Source organism: Pleurodeles waltl, chromosome 8 (assembly GCF_031143425.1).
Source record: "Pleurodeles waltl isolate 20211129_DDA chromosome 8, aPleWal1.hap1.20221129, whole genome shotgun sequence".
Lineage (NCBI taxonomy): Eukaryota > Metazoa > Chordata > Amphibia > Caudata > Salamandridae > Pleurodeles > Pleurodeles waltl.
In genome coordinates, this window is record NC_090447.1 from 1,451,561,892 (window position 1) to 1,451,579,625 (window position 17,734).

A 17,734-nucleotide genomic window follows, 5' to 3' on the forward strand; every position below is an offset into this window, starting at 1 on the left:
GAGTATGGGAAAAAAACAGCCATTTGTGAAATTTTCATTTTGTATTTCCTTGTCACGATCTCTGCTTTTTACAGAAGCAATATACCATTCAGTTTGCTAAACCCTTCTGGTTTTGGGTGTGTATATATAGGGTTTGTAGGTTCTACAAGCACCCGAGGTACCCAGAGCCAAAAACTGATCTGCACCTTGCAATGGTTTTTCATTGTGTACTGGGTATAGAGTAATTCATGTGGTACAAAAATGTATAAAGAGTGAAAAATGGGTATAAAGAAGCCTATGTATTTATTAAATAGACATCAGATACAGAGTTTATGAGCAGTGGTTATGTATACATTTCTGAATTTGAGAGTACCTATCTTACCATGTGATTTAGAGGGCATTTATCAAAATTGTCTTTATTTCATACACACTGCTTTACATTGGAAGGCACAAATGCAGAACAGTACAATTGGTAATAACAAGTGTTCTACTGTTCTGTATGTCCACATGTCTCCCGATATAAAATATATATATATGTGTATATATAGTACCTTCCTTGTGTGGGTAGTGCTAGTGCCCGTGACCGGAAAGGGCCCCAAACACAACATGGACACATCAAATTTTTCAACTGAAAACTGACTTTTTTTTTTTTTGCAGTACGGCTAGCTGTGGAATTTGGGCCCTAGCTCTGGTGACACCTAAGAAAACCTAGAAAAATTGTAGCAACTTTGCCTAAAAAAAACATTTTCCTTAAATTTCTGTTATGAAAAGTTCTGGAATCTACAGGGAACCATACATTTCCTACCACATACATTTCCACTCAAGTAAAAAATGCTATCTCACTTTTGTGGCTGGGCGTACTGCACGAAACAGGAAGGCATCAAACCAAGTTCAATATGAGTGACTCACATTGACCCTGGTCTGATTTGTGCCTGTGGGGGGTGGGGGGCACTAGGCCAAGTCACAATTGGGGTAGTACTTTTACTGTGACGATTTAGGGGAACGCTGGGTGGTAGAAATTTTGCAGATTCTCGCTGCTTCCAGATGTTTACATCACAGAAATGCAAGGTAAATGTGCTATTTTAGGTGAAGTTTGAGGTTTGCTTGGCCTTGTGGGTGAGATCTTTATGGGATCCACGCAAAGCATACCACCCTGGACTGCCCCGGGTGTTTAAATTTCAGAAATGTCTGGGTATAGTAGGTTTCCCCAGGTGGCAGCTGATCCGAGCCTGAAAAGTGCATTCATTCAACATAGAAGTAGGACAGTATTGGGACTTAGTCCAGCTCTAACTACCTATATGTATTAAAATGTGGAGAAAAAAAATCCCTCAAATCAAAATTTTTCTATTTGCCAAAAAGATGGGATGCTTTGGTCCTGGTGGAAAGAATAGGTGTGTCATTTCAGGTGTGCTGTTATGCCCAGTGCCGAGGCTGGCCCCACCCATTTCTCCACAGTCAACCGTTGTCTAATGGGCTTTTTGCCCCCTGGGGGTGGGGAGATTATAATTAGCAACCTCCATTTTGCTCCTGGGTGACAAGACAGAAAGACCTTTGGGCCTGGCAGTATTAGGGGTGGGGGGGAGGCATTAGTTCATTGCCAGGGGGTCGCTCCATGTACCAAATAAAATACCTGGTGGTCTAGTGGGCTTTCTGCTCCCTGCTGGGGGCAGATTGAAGGAAAACACCTATCTACCCCTGACAGGGGGAGGGGAGAGAGGTAAGAACGACTGCTGGGAGTTATAAAAGTGGGCAGAGCTAGTCCAAATGCCACCCCCACCCGTTTCGCCATTTAAAAAAAAAAAACAAAAAAAAGTCTAGTGGGCTTTCTCACTAGATACCAGAGATAAGAGCCTCCAGCCTACCCTCTTGGGGGGGGGGGAGCAAAACGATGTTTCAGCTTGGTGGAGGAGGGGTAGCCCATTGCAGGGTGGCAGGGGGCTCTTCCCCCATGTAGCAATTATAGTCCCTGGTGGTTTAGTGTGCTTTCTGTTCCATGCCGAGGGCAGATTGGAGCAAAAGACCTGTAATCTACCCCTGATGAGAGGCAAAAAGACAGTTGGAGTTATTTTAGAAGGTTGGGGTCTAGGCCAGATTTCTGGGTGGGCCACCCCCACCCATTTATGCCCCTATTAAAAATCCCTGGTGACAAGTAGGCTTTCTGACACCTTGGGAGGCACCTCTAATCTTCCCCGAGAGACTCTTGGGGCCCAGGATTACACAAAGTGCTTGCCAATTGTGATGTGGCAGCTCCCTCCTCTCAAAAAAAAATAATCCCTTCTGTCTGGTGGAGTGGATCCCTGTTTGGGGATCGCCATCCTGCTGTGATCCCAAAGCATGGATCCAATAGGGAAAGGTACCATTGGAAAGGGGAGATTCCTGTCTGTTTTGGTGCTTGGGGGGAAGATATTCCCCGAGTAACAAAGTAGTGAAAGTGAGATGAGCCGGTTGGCCCATTTCACTTTTTCCTTCTCTGAAATGATGTCATTGCGTTGCATGCGCCAATCGTCATTTCAAAGAAAAATCATTAAATATCCTTGGGAGCTGGGTAAGATCGTCCATTGCTCCCAAGGCTAAAATAATTTCTTGACTTGTGTGCTAGGACAGCCTGGAGGTGTTTTCAGAACATGAGCACTAGTGGGCTGGATGGTCTGGAGCCGAAGTGGTTGAAACAAACCTTTAAAAAAAATATATATAAAAAAAATCGTATTTTTCTTTTTTTGGGGTAACGCGTGTTGATGAAAAGCTGATTAGCAGAAATGTGCCTTTAAAAGGGTGTATTCACTACGTCCCTTGACTGTAACAATAATATTTTTAAGGGGGCTATTTAAAAGTGACTTTTTGCTGCTCTGGTGCCTCCTTTTTGTCAAGACTGCCTGAGGGGGTTTCTGCACCACTTTAAGAAATCTTGTGCTCGGCATTCTTGTACATTGTTTTGCAGGAAATGCAGAAAAGATATCCTGCTCTCATCTTTAGAATTACTACATCCTCTGTAGTTTAATCATGATACCACTGTTTGTGCGCTTTGTAGTGGTTTATAAGGTAGGTGTCTAAGGGTTATCATGACTTGGGTACACTCACTACTGCGGGGGCTGAGTACGTGGGGACAGTAGCCGCCAGCTTAGTGGCTTATGCTGCAAAATTCATAAGTTTTGAGATGTTGCTGTCCTTTATCCCTTTAGCTTACTCATGACCTCTTACTCTTGCAGCTATGCTGAAGTGTAAAAGAAGTGATCCGGGGATACTGGAGAACCTGGTACCTTTCATTTAAACAATAAGCAGGGTGTAAGATTTCAGTCTTGAGCAGGGAGCAGCTGAATGCAATAGCTCACCTGAAGACTAAATCCTCTGAGCTTGCCATTGTAGTACGGGTCCTGAAGATTGGTGGCAATCTTGTAGTAGTCTCTTTGGGGTGCTAATGACTGGTCCCTGTGTCAGACTGTGGCTTGTGAAGGTAATGCTAGAAATTAGTACATGGAATCTGATACGTCTGCTGACCAGGCTTGGAAGGCTCCCCCCTCTACAGCTAAAGTGAGGACTATGTTGTATGAAACAGAAGTTTGCTCATTATTGACTTATAAGGTCAGTTGAATTTCGATTGTTATATAAGTGCGTTGAAATGCCGCTGTGTGTGTGTGTGTGTGTGTGTGTGTGTGTGTGTGTTGAATACAGTTTAAATGAGGTAAACAGTAGAGAGGACTACATATGTAAACTTGGACGTGGAGCCCCCTTGACGGTGTCCTTCTGGTGCAAGCAGTGGAAGGGCAGCGAACATTGCTGGCTTCTGTGGAAGACATGGATGGGAAAGCAGAAGATAGTAGCAGTTCATTGGCTACCTTTTCTGATGGATACAACTACCTGTGGATTCCTCACCTAATGAATACTCCCATGGCGCCAGCATTCGACGGAAATCTTCTTCCTAGTCTCTGCACGTCGACGAGGACGTCACTCTAGCCCACGCGACGCCGTCTGACGTCATACAGGCAATAAGAGGTCCTCGCCGACGTGCCAACGTCAGTTCCCTTTTTTCCGTGCATTCGAAACAGTTATCTTCGAGGGAGCTACTGTTGCTTTCGAAGTTACAGTGTGTTTTTCTGCTGCGTGATTTTTATCTGAGAGTTACTATGTCTCAGAGGAAGTCTGGTTTCAAGCCCTGTCGGGAGTGTGGGGGCAAGATGTCCGTTACGGACCCACACTCGGACTGTTTATGGTGCTTAAGCTCCGACCACGACGTCGCAACATGTGATTCATGCCAACACATGAATCCCAAGGCCCTAAAAGAGCGAGAGGCTAAACTCTTCATGGCGAAGAGGAAGGAGAAGAAGCATCATAGGAAGTCCTCCTTGCCGAAGACTCATCGGCGTCATCGAGATTCCTGGCGCCGTAGGGATTCACGGCGCCATTCCAGCCAGAGGTCTCGATCGAGGTCGCGTTCGGCTCGGCGTCGTAAGACTTGGGAGGTCAGTCACTCCACATCCATCGACGCCGGTGCCTTCTCCGGCTTCGCCGACTTCGCCTGGGCAGACATCTTCAGTGATTGAAGTGACGCAGCCTCAGGTGTTCTCTCCGGTGTTGCAGACGTCGAGGCTGGCGTCGGGGTCGCCTTCGATCCAGGCACCCCAGTATCCGGCTTTTCCTGCCCCTGGAGCCGATAATACCGCATTTTTGAATGCGATGTATACCATCTTTCAGCAGATGGCTCCAGGAGGTGCTCCAACTGGTCCTTCGGGGCCGTTGGCTTTCACCTTGGGTGCTCCGGCCAGCACCCTTCATGCCCTTTCTCCCCTTAGGGAATGTGGGCTCGGCACCGGTGTCAACTCCGGTGTCCGCTCCGGTGGCCCCAGAGGTTTCGGCCCCGGAGCTTTCCATCCCGTCGACTTCGGGGTTTCAACCAGTGACTCCGACAGGACCATCGGAGGCTCCGAGACTTGCCTCTCTGCATCCGGCTCCTACCTCGGCGTCGAAGCTGCCTGTGGTGCCGGACATAGCGTTGGATGGATCCGGCGATCGGCGTCGTTCCTCGAATTCGGCAGATGCCATGTCGACGCCGCGTATTGGAGAGGCTACATTCTAGGAGGCGTGCTCTCCGTCTCTTAGAGGAGCAGGAATACCAACGGGTCTTGGAGGAAGGAGAGAGAGAGGATTCTGGCGAGGGTCTTCATGGACTGGATACAGCTAGTGGGCTGGATACTTCCCCTGAGTTGGACTTGTCATCTCCAGGGGAGTATACTGAGGAGGCGGCCACTTTTCACGCTGTGGTAAGAAAGGCAGCTAACTTTCTTGAATTGCCTTTGCCGGTAGCGGAGGCGAAGCAGAATTTGTTGACTGAGATCCTGCATCCGGCCTCTACTGCAGCGGAGCCTCTTTCACCATTCAATGAGGCTTTGCTTGATCCGGTGTTGTAGGTGTGGAAGAAGCCGGTATCTTCCTCGGCTGTTCATAGGGCTGTGGCCAGGAGGTATCGGGCTGCGCCATCTGACTCTGGCTTTCTGTCCAGACACCCTACGCCGGAGAGCTTGGTGGTCCAGGCCTCCTGTTCTTCTAGGTCAGCGCCTGGATCTTTTCCGATGGTGCCGGGGGATAGAGACTCCAAGAAGTTGGACTCGCAGTCCAAGAAAATATTCTCATCCTGCAGGATGGCGTTGAAGTCCACCAACACGTCATGTATCTTGGGGAGGTACATCTATGCTCTTATGGACGAAATAACATCTTCACATACAGAGCTTCCCCAAGGGCTTTTGAATATAGTCTCCGATGCCCAGGCTGCTGCAACCCAGGTTATCCAATCTGGGTTGGATACGACTGACTCATTGGCTAGGGCGATGGGCACGGCTGTGGTTGCGAGGAGACAAGCTTGGCTTCGCAACTCAGGGTTCTCTGCGGACGTGCAGTCGACCCTTTTGGACCTCCCGTTTGATGGGGACAAACTTTTTGGAGCCAAAGCAGATTCGGCCTTGGAAAGGTGTAAAGAAAGCAGGGCCACAGCCAAGTCATTAGGGCTGCAAGCCGCTTCTTCTGCCTCCTCCAGGTTTTTTAGGAGGTTTTGTGGATTTGGACGTGGCTCTTCCTCCTCTTCCTTTCGGGGGAGATTCCAGCAACCTGCCTCTTCTCTCACCTTTAGATCATTTAGAGGGAGGGGTAGGGCCCGCACCAGAGGAGCCTCTCAGCAGCACTCTGCCTCTTCCTCGTCCTCTGGAGGGGTGCAGCAGGGGAAGCAGTCTTAGCCTTCCACCATTTCCCACTCACTCCTCTCCTGTAGGGGGAAGATTACGGCATTTTCTCCACAAGTGGGAGACTATTACAACGGACACATGGGTTATCAGTATTGTGGAGAAAGGCTACACCCTTCCCTTTCGGGAGTTTCCGCCCCCCCTCCCGCCCCACACATCTTATTGTTCAGAAGAACACCTCCTGTTGCTAGAACAGGAGGTTCAAGTCCTCCTTTCAAAGGGCGCGGTGGAGTTGGTTCCAGAGCAGGAAAGGGGTCGAGGTTGTTACTCAAGGTACTTCCTGATTCCCAAGAAAGATGGTCGGTTGAGACCGATCCTGGATCTGAGGATCTTGAATTGGTTCCTCAATCAGGAAAAGTTCAAGGTGCTGACCCTAGCACAGGTGCTTTTGGCGTTGAACAAAGAAGATTGGATGGTGTCTGTCGACTTGCAGGATGCTTATTTTCATATCCCGATACTCAAGTCGCACAGGATGTATCTCCGGTTTGTGGTAGGGTCGCAGCACTATCAGTTGGCGGTCCTCCCGTTTGGTCTTACTTCAGCACCTCGAGTCTTCACGAAGGTGATGTCAGTGGTTGCGGCAGAGCTCAGAAGGAAGGGGATAGCAGTATTCCCTTACTTGGACGACTGGTTGATCAAAGCCAAGTCCCCGGAGCTTGTGTCGTATCCTCTGCAGTCAACAACCCAGTTGTTGTTCGACCTGGGCTTTTCGGTGAACGTGCCCAAATCTCACCTGGAGCCCTCTTAGCGCCTCCTGTTCATAGGGGCAGTACTGGATACAACATTGAATCGAGCCTTTCCTCCGCCTCAGCGGGTTCAAGATATTCAGGAATTGGTTCCAATGTTTCGAAATGGAGCAGTAGTTCCAGTCCTCAAGGTCCTTCGTCTGCTCGGTCTGTTTGCCTCCTGCATACTGTTGGTCACGCATGCTCGCTGGCACATGAGGGCTCTTCAGTGGTGCCTCCGAAGGCAGTGGTCTCAACACAAGGGAGATCTAGAAGGTGCGGTCAAGATCTCCAGAGATGCTGCTGTGGACTTGAAGTGGTGGATTGCGAGCAACAATCTTTCGCAAGGAAAGCCGTTCGCGCAGTCGCCACCAGTGGCCACGGTCATAACGGATGCTTCCACTCTAGGGTGGGGAGCTCATCTGGGGGATCTGGAGATCAAAGGACTTTGGTCTCCAGAGGAACAGATGTTTCATATCAATCTGTTAGAGTTACGGGCTGTACGTCTGGCTCTCAAGGCCTTCCTCCCTTCCCTTCGTGGTCAGTCGGTACGGGTCCTGACGGACCATACTACCACGATGTGGTACATAAACAAACAGGGAGGAGTAGGGTCGTACCTTCTCGCCAGAGAAGCTCTTCGACTATGGTCCTGGGCAAAGGACCATCAGATTTGCTTGGTAGCAAATCATTTGGCCGGGGTCTTGAATGTACGTGCGGACAGTCTCAGTCGCCAATTCTTGGCCGACCACTTGTGGCGTCTCCATCCAGATCAAGTCCGTTTAATCTTCCAGATGTGGGGGTTTCCTCGGATAGATCTGTTTGCCACTCGGGAGAACACGCATTGTCCGTTATTCTGCAGCCTCCAGTATCCGGTGCAGGGAGCATTGGGGGACGCGTTTCTGATAACCTGGTGCGACCAGTTGCTTTACGCGTTTCCCCCCCATACCCTTGATTCCTCGAGTGTTGAGGAAGATTCGCCAAGACTGGGCCCAAGTCATCTTAATAGCTCCGGATTGGCCAAGGAGGGTGTGGTACTCCGACCTTCTCCAACTCTCGCTGTGCCCTCCGCTCCGTCTCCCTCTCAGGGCAGACCTCCTCTCGCAGTCGCAGGGGCAGGTTTTACACCCCAACCTCCAGAGTCTACACCTACATGCCTGGAGATTGAACGGGGCAACCTGAGTTCCTTCTCTCTCCCGCCTGATGTAGTGGATGTTATATTAGCGGCCAGGCGACACTCCACTAAATCTATCTACGCTAATAGGTGGTCTAAATTTGTTATGTGGTGTGGAGAGAGACAGATTGATCCCTTACATGCTCATCTGTCAGATGTTTTGTCTTTTGCTCTGTCTCTAGCGCAGAAAGGTTGTGCAGTGGCTACCATTAAAGGTTATTTGTCTGCCCTGTCAGCCTTCATTTGTCTTCCAGATCAACCATTGTTATTTAAATCCCCTATTGTTCTCAGATTCTTGAAAGGTCTTCTAAATAAATATCCTCCAAAACCATTCTTTATGCCTCAATGGGATTTGTCCTTGGTCCTCACTTTCCTTATGGGGTCCCCTTTCGAGCCTATGCATTCTTGCCCCTTAAGGTATTTGGTTATTAAAACAGTCTTCCTGGTGGCTATAACATCTGCAAGGAGAGTGAGTGAGTTGCAAGCCTTATCAGTAAAACCCCCTTATACAACTTTTTATGGGGATAAGGTGGTGTTGAGGACCAAGGCTGCTTTCCTCCCGAAGGTTGTTTCACCCTTCCATTTGGCCCAGACAATTACTTTGTCCACGTTCTATCCTCCGCCTCATCCTTTCCGTCGAATGCTGGCGCCATGGGAGTATTCATTAGGTGAGGAATCCACAGGTAGCTAATGTATCCACCAGAAAAGTCGTAACCGAAGGTAAGTAACTCGTTCGTCTGTGACCATCCACATACTAGTGTGTAACCCACTTAAATGTTATTAGTTGGGCAACTTCATTCCGTTCATAATCCTTTCCTGGACACAAACTGTTAAGATAAATGGAAGCACTTGGGACATAGATGAGAAACTCCTTTTATTCAAGTATACACGAGCAACCCCTGCCAGATCACAGAGAGGGCAACCAAGCCGTCCGTGGTCTGCAGGTCCTCTTTTCAAAGCCAACATTCTTAACTGACACTCCAATAGGGTGCTAGGATACAACTATATAGAGCCCTAGGACACATTGGCATAAGACTATAGCAATATGCACATATGAAGACATATATAATGTTTTTTTTCTCTGTATGTGAAACCTACGTTTCGGAGGTTATGCTGATGAGGTTCTTAGCTGAGATGAAGTTGGAACATAATTTTCAAATGTTTTATTTTTTTTATTTTTTATTTAAATTTGTTTTTTTAGTAGTTCTCCTCCATTAAATGCCACCTCTAAACCTTTGGTGCCATTTGCAGCCTTTCTTTTATTTAGTTTTGCCGCTTAGTATCATGTCACCAAAACCCTTACGTGTGCACTACAGGCCCACCGACTCTTACTCAATGTGCATTTGTGCACTCACTTAATTAGCGTTGATGTGCAAAAGTCTTAATTGCTGGTCAGTCGTCTGTTTGTATTAGATGTTTCTGTAGGATTGCGTACTTTGTTCAACCCTTAATACGTCTGTGAGCATTTTTTCTTTGCATAATTTTATTGATATTTCTTCATTGAGTTATTACAATTTCCTATTCCTTAATTGACTTTTTTTTTAATCGTTATTTGAGCACCATGGTAATTGAACGTCAGGCTTGGCTTTTTAGAGCTATGTACCTTAAAGTTCATCGTAATCTTTCGTGAATCACTTTGATTGTTGGGTGCTAGAGCGCTCATCATTCTTAGCCTAGCAAGCTGTGTATTCATTAACCCATCTCTGGAACAGCTAGATTTCTTTAAGCCCCATCTGAGACGTGCATTCTGATAATTTTTCACACTTATGTTGCTGTTTCTCAACCTTGACCTCCTCCCCCCCCCCTAGTAAAAAAGGAAGAAGCAGTCCACATAACTTGATCGACATCCAAAAGCACTAGGCAGTATCTTATCTTCAGCAGGATTACAGTTGAAGCAATCCAATGTGATTAAATGGCCTTTACCACGGCGTTTACATTCGGTGCCTAAGGCCCGGCCTCACAAGCCTCTGGTGCGGCCTTGCTGAGGTAGAATGAGTGCATTGGGAAGTATGGCGTCTCCCACTGGGTGCGCGGTCTATTAAATAAGGGTTTGGAAAAATGAATAAATGCAAAGGCCCTTTTTAAAGCAGCTGTTGTCTTTTGACATTTGCGAATCTCTCTGCGGTTACAAGTTACTTTTTCACAGGAAAAAAAGCAGTAATTCTCAAAATGTCGATTCTGCTCCTTTGTATTACGGTCGGGTGTCTTTTGTTGACAGATTGTCAGCACGGGTTTATGGACAATGTAACAGGATTTGGAAGAGTGTTTTAAGATGCTGTTAGTAAAATCATCTTTGCTACCTACTTTTTAATCAATTTTGCTGGAATATCTTTGACTTTTCAGTCAAAGTCTGCTATGTTGCAACATCTGTTTTCACAAAACATATACATATGCAAACAAAAGTACATATTCTTTTCTATCCTGTTCCAATAACTAAAAGCAGTGAGATGAAAGGAAGTGGAGCGAGAGGAAGAATCCAAAGTAGAAACTCTCTTTTTTTAGTGCTATATATTGTGTGCTCTTTACCAAGCCCTGGGTGAAGTTTACATTGCATGGCGTAGTTTCGGGATTTTCACGTTACGGTAAATTCCCAAGATTGTCATATGGCATATGCTACTGTTTGGGCATAAATTCAAGCAAGGAAGTGCTGGAGCAACACAGACAACCACTAAACGAACGGCTGTGTATGGAACTTGTCTGTTACACGATTTTTTTTTTTTTACCGTGAAATGCGACCACGCATAAAGAATGGACGTGACACGATTTGAGCTGAAACATGGCTCTAAATTCCAGATTTGCATTTCACGCAATTTGCATAATTTTGCCAGAATTTCTCATAATTATGCAAAAGCATGTTAAACTAATTTTGCACACTGCTACTTATGTTATTTAGTTGGGGGAATGGCTTCCGAAGTACTGCTATTGAAATTATCCTACATAAGTCAGTAGAATTAATTAATGGACGTATTGCACGTTTTAACTAAATTGTCTTAAACAGATAAACACAGGAACTTGTATTAAGTAGTCTTACTACTTCTTTATTAGGATTCCAGTGCTCACTAACTCCTAATTGTGGGCAGATACAGCTGCATAGAGGGCATTGGCAGGGCTAACTATTACTATAAGCAGGGCCACTGGAATTATGCAATTTTATGGCTTCGATGATTTTGAAAATCACCGACATCCACAACAGCTTTTCTACCACAACCATGCCAGACCCCATCCCCGCAAGCCCCACCCACACTGACCTCCTGGGCAAACGTCAACGACACAGACACTTCAGATCATGAACTCCATTCACTCAGGATCACCATCTGACCCATGCCCACACCACACGTATAACAAAGCCGACGCAACCATCCCCCCCCCCCCCCCCCCCAACTACGGAAGGTCATCAATATCTCCTTCGAAACAGCAATTTTTCCGGAAAGTTGGAAGCATGCCGAAATCCACGCCCTCCTGAAGAAGCCCAAAGCTGACACCCTCGATCTCAAGAACTTCTGTCCCATCTCCCTGCTCCCCTTCCCAGCAAAGGTCATTGAAAAAATCGCCAACACGCAACTGACTCGCCACCTTGAAGACAGCAACATCCTGGACCCCTCTCAGTCAGGGTTCAGATGGAACCATAGCACCGAGACCGCCCTTCTAGCTGCCACAGACTACCTCCGACGCCAACTGGATAACGGAGAAACATCAGCCCTCATCCTCCTGGACCTCTCTGCTGCATTCGACACAGTCTGCCACCACACCCTGATAGCCCGCCTCTTCAAAGCCGGAATAGAAGGCAAAGTCCTCGACTGGATCGCTTCCTTCCTCCATGGCCGAACCCAAAGTGTACGCCTCCCACCTTTCCGATCCACAGCCACCGACATCTGCGACGTACCCCAAGGTTCCTCCCTCAGCCCTACACTGTTCAATATCTACATGGCCCCCCTTGCACAAACGGCCCGCCAATACGACCTCAACATCATCTCCTACGCCAATGACACACAGCTCAACCTCTCCCTCACCAAAGACCCGCACACCGCCAAAACCAACCTCCACGAGGGCATGAAGGCCATCGCCGAATGGATGAGGAAGAGCCGGCTGAAGCTGAACTCTGACAAGACGGAGGTCCTCATCCTTGGAACCACCACCTAAGCCTGGGACAACTCATGGTGGCCGACCACACTGGGAACCCCTCCAACTCCCACCAACCATGCACGAAATCTAGGATTCATCCTCAACTCCTCCCTCTCCATGGCCAAACAGGTCAACGATGTCTGCTCCTCCTGCTACAACACCCTCTGCATGCTCCGCAGGATCTACAAGTGGATCCCGACTGAAACAAGAAGAACCGTGACACAAGCCCTCGTCAGCAGCAAGCTAGACTATGGCAACGCACTCTACACAGGCATCCCTGCCAAACACCTACGACGCCTCCAGCGCATCCAAAATGCCTCCGCCCGACTGATCCTCAATGTACCCCGCCACAACCACATCTCCCACCATATGAGACCTCCACTGGCTCCCTGTGGACAAGAGGATCACTTTTAAACTACTCATCCACACACACAAGGCCCTCCACAACACCGGACCTGTCTACCTTAACAGCCTTTTGCACGTTCCTCTGCTGTAAGAGTAAGCCCGTATTGGTTAGTAGCATATACACATAAAATAAATGCTTACATCTGTCTAACCCCTTTTGTCAAGGTCATTTACCACTGGTGTAGATCAGCCTTAAGATGGCTCTGTCATGTTGCTTTTCACACATGACTCTCAGGGTAGCGGGTGTAGGAAGATTGTTGAGTTCTGAGCTCATTGCCCTCAGACTATCAATAGACCAAATAACTTTAATGTCTAGCCCAGTACTTGTCTTTAACTAATTTCACCACAGTACTAAATTCTAAACAGTTCAGTCCAGTGTACAGCACAATCCTGATAATGATTCTCCCCTGTGGCGCTACATCTGCTGATTTCACCTAACCATCAACCAGATATTGGTTCTAGGGAAGAACTGCTTGTTAAAGTCTCTAGCCACAGGAATGCAGACAAAATACTTCCACTGTTGGGGGAAGCTGTCCTTATGTTGTTCCATGCCAAACTAGGGGCATCCAAAATGCATCCCACAGGCGTTGGTACCCAGTTTCACTCGCACACAATCCAGCTACTGCATGTGTTCTACTCGCACACATGGTCGACATACACGCAGGATGTCAGTGCAAGGTTCTAGGTGTTTATATTACAGCAGAACTCTACAAAGAAGGGCCTGTGGGCCACATGCTCAGTGAAGGGTAGAAAGGTTTGACCACACTATCGGTCTCCCGTTATGATCGCTTTGTGGTAAATCATGGTTGGGACTCTAGTCTTATGTGCTCTGAGGGTACGCCTGGTGTGCCCCTCCAGGTCACATGAAAGGTACAGGACCCCTCAAAGTCTGAGAAAGACTTGTGCGCGCATTCTTAGTGTGGTGCTAGGGCCAAAATAACAGTCAGAATACTAGATATGCACTCGGGGCAGGGGAGTATGTTGGTATACCATGCAGGGTACATTTCCGTCACTACTATTATCTTGATAACTTTTGCTAATGTCCAAAAGCACAAGCTGTCAACAGTGTTTTAAGGGGCAGAGAAGGCACTTCACAGGCCAGATTGCCCTTGCTGTCTTAATCTGCCATCAGATGCGAGCATTAATGCTGATCCTGCTTTCTTGGTAACTGGCAATGTCCTTTGCCCATGGGAGGCTTCATCATTTGACTGACATAGCGAGCTTCCTTTGGTAAGTGATGGATTAATGAACCCTGCAGGTACTTTTGTGGCGAAAGCTCTGTTTTTATAAACAGAATTGCACGTTGACTCGTATCTGCCTACAAAACTGTTGCAATCTAGAATTGAGTGTGTCACCGATCTGAAAGAGTGGTTTGTCAACATTACTGATTGTGTGCATGGATATTTATGTGAAGTATGATCTGGTCATTGGTATGAGGCTGCCCTTGTGCGCTGTGCATCTTTACCATAAAAGTATGGCATTACTCTTGAAGAGGACACGGCATGTAGCGCTCTAGTCGCTAGTTTGTATGAGTTTCAGGGCCGCGAGGCTCCAGCAGTAATTCTGGCCAGTAATCTTAGTCGGCAGAGGGCCCTCTGTACTGTTAGCTAAGCAGCATGGGGAGGTACAGCAGAGCAACACACCAGGAAGCACTTTAATTGCCAGCTTTGTTTTCCATAGTGCCCGTTTTCTAAAAGATTGTAGTTAAATACAGAGATTTACCATGGTTTGAAACTGCTGGTGCAATGCAAATATGTATATTGCTGCATTTTTCAGCCATCTCTTTACCAGGGCACAAGCACTGAAATACTCGATTGAAGTTCTTTTACTTACCGAAAAGCCGTACCTTGTTAAATGTATCAAAGCTTGCATGGTCACTCCTGTTTGGGAGTAAATGAGTAATTTATAATTATTATATCACAAAGCACTATGCAAAAGAGATTATATTACCCGCCCACAACCCAGCTAGCTTCTTCTCCTGTTCGTTGACTTCACGCTTGTCTTTGGACATATACAACGCTGTGCTACCTTTTGGCTATAATAAAAAATATATATGTATGTGTGTACGTGCATACATGAGTTGCAGTAGAGAAAATCAGTTTTATGTTTCTGCGCTTATATTTGTGTATAGCATGCACACAGCAAAGAAGTTGCTTCATAACCTTGAAGCTGTCCTCAGCTGAGCTATCCCCCAAAGCCTAGGGCAAGCCCACCACCCCATTTATTTGGCTCCTCTGCCTCCTGATGAGAAAGTGTTGATCGCTGCTTTGGTAAGGTGTCAGTCGCAGCTGAATTACTCCGATCTTTAGTGTCACAACATGTTCTGTGTTTTGGACAGTGACGGTGTCCTGTGATATTTGGGACCATGGGGGGCATTGAAGCAATGGAGGGTGGGCTGCGGTCTGAGATTTGGGACATTTTTGAGGCTCTCTGATTGGACGTAGATTGGTACTGTTTCAGAACGAACCTATTTCTTGACTTACCACGCTTTTTCTGGAGGCAACGTTAAGCTTTGTCTGCTCTTTGGGAAGTACTCGAGACACCGCACAGGGGCACTTTCACTACTTAACCTTTTTGTCTTCACTTTAAATGCTTTCAGTCCAGGTACCTCCAATCATGCGAAGCTTTAGGCAGTGTACTTGCTTTGTTAAAGTTAGCAACATTTTTGCCCACGTGTCATGCTTAGTTTCCTAAATGTCAGTGAACTGGCAATTAATATAATCGGAACTTAAATATTATAGACCCATTTTTCGTAAATGTTCTGAACAAATGCGTATTTAAATATTTAGAATTTGGGCGTACCACACCGAGGAAAGTGTTGGTTGCAGAACAGAAGAACATTACTTTTTTTCTTGTTTACCTATTCAAGTATTTGATGAAACCATTGTGTATTTTTTCTAGTTTTCCTTACAATAGCTTATGTACCATCTTTTATCATCCTTTTCACTGAACAAAAAGGATTTAATTTTTTAGGTGAAGTGTGCAAGCGCTTTTCGACCTGTTATCTGTGGGCTTTTAACCACGCCTATGACTTTCACTCGTTCGTGGGCTTGCCTTTCAAAAAATCCTTGATGTCATTGGTAAATGCTTTACATTTGACCCGCCTTGGGGTGGTTTTGTTACTTCCTTACAAACTGTCCTTGTTACATGAATTATTGATTATGTGGCAATATACTTCATCGTGGGCAAATTATTTTTTTCTTTTGTGTCTCCTCTTTGTGATCTGAGGTGCTCACAGCTCCAACTACCATCGTTGGCACTGAATCGCTGATCACATTGTTCAGACTGTTACCTATTCAGAGTAATTTCTTTTGGCTCTCCCCTTTGCGCTGCCTAGCTTTCACAAAAACAATTGTAATTGATAAATGCTTTTACATAAAAAAAACACAAATCTTCAAAGCGACTCTCCTGACACAGCACAAGAGGTAATAATACTACAATATGTGCTGCACTCAAGGAAAATAGCCCCATAATGCTTTGCAAGCATTCTTTTTCAAAACTTTTTCCCCCATAACTCAGCCTGTGGTGGTCCTAGGGCAATGTGACCACCACCAAAACGTTCAACACAACACACTCTTCCTATTTAGCTCATCTCTGGGTCCCCACACTAAGGTTAGTACGGACCCCAAAATAATAATCCCTCACACCAGGTCAGTGTCTTGAGTTCTGTCATGGCTGGAACTTTTGTTTTATAGATGAGAGTAGTTTGTGTTCTAAGGGCCTTGTTTGTAATAGTATTGCAGTAGGCCTGAAAATGTGTAAGGCGCTTTGCTTCCTAGGTGCTAAATCTGTGGTTACACTGCATTACTTTCTGCCTGTCTCTTCATGTGGTTATGCCCTCTAGGGGTTAACTGTATGGTTACATGACCATGTTTCTTACAAATGTTGTTTTTATATCATGGTGTCCTCTGGGGTGGTTCTCAGCATTACAGACTAATGCCAGACGTTTATTTCTGATAAATGTTTTTATTGAGTTTATAGGATAATTGCATGTTTTATTAATCTCTCCTTATTGCAATTATGACCTTGATTCAGGCCAACTTAACATCCTTATTACACTATGACTGTTTGAACACTCTTGATGTGTTTGGGTTACCCTTCTAGTTGTTCTCTTGTTACTCTTCCATGGCGGTCTTGTGTCTTTTTTATTTTTTTTTTATTTTTTTTTGGGACTTGTGGTAGCAAGCCAGCAACTCTGATGGTGGGGTGGTCAAAGTGGTATTCTATTGGAATTAGCATGGCAGATTTAAATTAGGATGCTAAATGGCAGCATTTTCGTTTTCGGCTGCAGATGGAGGAAGAAAGTAAATGGAAGTGCTTTAATTATATGCAGGGCAACTGGAATTATGTGGCAGGAAAAGACCAACTTATGAGGCAGGGTTGTCCTATTGATGTAGCAAAGAAAGTACAGTTGTGAATTTACACCACCAATAGCACTAACTCAAGCAAATATGAGACCCATTGCATTGCAAATGCTTGTTTTTTAAGTTGCTGGGCAAAACAGGTTTGCTTTGATATTGGGGGTATTTCTAAAGTTGTGTGGAAATAATGTGATAAGGGAATTGAATTATAATATAGAAAAGAAAGAATGCTTAATTATTTTTCTTCATTTTACTTTGAATAGAATGTAATGAAATTTGGTGCTCTGCACTACAGTGTGGTGTTTGAGTCAAAATATTCTGTTTCAGTGAATAATGTACACATTTATAGGAGCACATCAGGCAAATGTGTGGGACATCCAAAAGAAAGCACAGTTCTCCTCTCTGTAGGGCCTACATAAGTTGCTCGTAACTGAACCTTAGTACCTCTTCTTAAGGTAGAGGTATTAGAGCAGAGGCGGTGCCTCCATTAAGGCAGAGAAAGCGTTGTCCGCCCTGCTGCCAGAGCAGCAAAAATGGGGGAAAAAAAGTAACAATTATTTTATTACTATTTGATTTTTCAGTGGCGCCGGCTAGCCCAAGCCAAGTGCTGGGGAGGGACCATCACTGCTGACTGGCAGCACAAGAGTGGTGCACACATAAACATTAAAGTGCTCATTTCACTTTAGCCAGCTGTCTTGCGATGACCAGACAGACGTGCACTTCCACCCAGGCTGACTTAGCTGG

At 46.1% G+C, this 17,734-nt stretch overlaps 1 protein-coding gene across 7 annotated transcripts in view; it reads left to right on the plus strand.

The window, feature by feature from the left end:
• The window catches only part of BCL9 (BCL9 transcription coactivator), a 505,695-nt gene that overhangs the window by 261,508 nt on the left and 226,453 nt on the right, over nucleotides 1–17,734 (plus strand). The gene's annotated exons all lie outside the window — the stretch shown is intronic.